This window comes from Homarus americanus, unplaced genomic scaffold (genome assembly GCF_018991925.1).
Source record: "Homarus americanus isolate GMGI-L3 unplaced genomic scaffold, GMGI_Hamer_2.0 scaffold59495, whole genome shotgun sequence".
Taxonomy (NCBI): Eukaryota; Metazoa; Arthropoda; class Malacostraca; order Decapoda; family Nephropidae; genus Homarus; species Homarus americanus.
The window spans coordinates 1,598,402-1,599,337 of NW_024732415.1; positions in this window are offsets into that span (position 1 = coordinate 1,598,402).

Here is a 936-nt window from a genome sequence, read left to right on the forward strand (position 1 = left end):
TGGCCGCATGTCACCGTAACTTAGCTCTCAATGCTGCACACAGGAGGAACGAGAACGACAAGATAAGGGGATACGGGGAGAGAATTCGGAACGTTGATCAAGGCAGCTTCACTCTAGTGTTCACAACCTCTGGTGGGATGGGACCAAGTGCAAGATGCTTCTACACCAGACTGGCGGAGGTGCTATCCGAACAGAAGCAGCAGCCCAGAAGTTATGTTACAGCCTGTCGACTGTCCTTTTCTCTCCTTAGGTCGGCTTTGTATGTGTGTGTAGCTGTTAGTTCTAAATCTGCAAAATTTCAAAATTACAAAATAATAAATAAAATATCAAGACAAAAAGAAATTCTGACAAAAACGTGAAAGAAAAATTCAAGAAATCTAAGGACAAAATATTAGGAGGAAAGTATTAATAAAAAGTAAGATGAGGAAATAAACACGTAATAAAATATTCCCATTAAGTTTGTGACGCTTGAGAGACAAATACACTAAAAAAATGAAAAATAAAAATTGTTTACGAACTCCAAACACGAACAATTTTTCCGCAAGAATTAACTTTATAAGGTCTTGACTGTAGCATATATTGTCCCGTCAAGCGTCCGTTAATCACTAAAGTTTATTAAACAATGTTTCTTATTTATATACGCTTTCCAGTCATGTATTAATAAATTTAAAAACTGTGGATGACCTGACAGTCGTATATTGAAATGGCTGAAGCTATATTTTCAGCTATAAATTCAATAAATGTCAGCGATTTAGCGACAGGGAGCTAAGTTAACAGTGGACGAGCTCTCCCTGACCTCGTGGAAACCTGAAGAAGTATTTTAAATTTTCCACCAACACTGGCGATAAGAAAAGGCGTTTAACTGTCTCTCTGAAGCAAAGACAACATATAATAGCAGTAAATAGGGAGATGGCTATTACACCGAGGCACTAGATG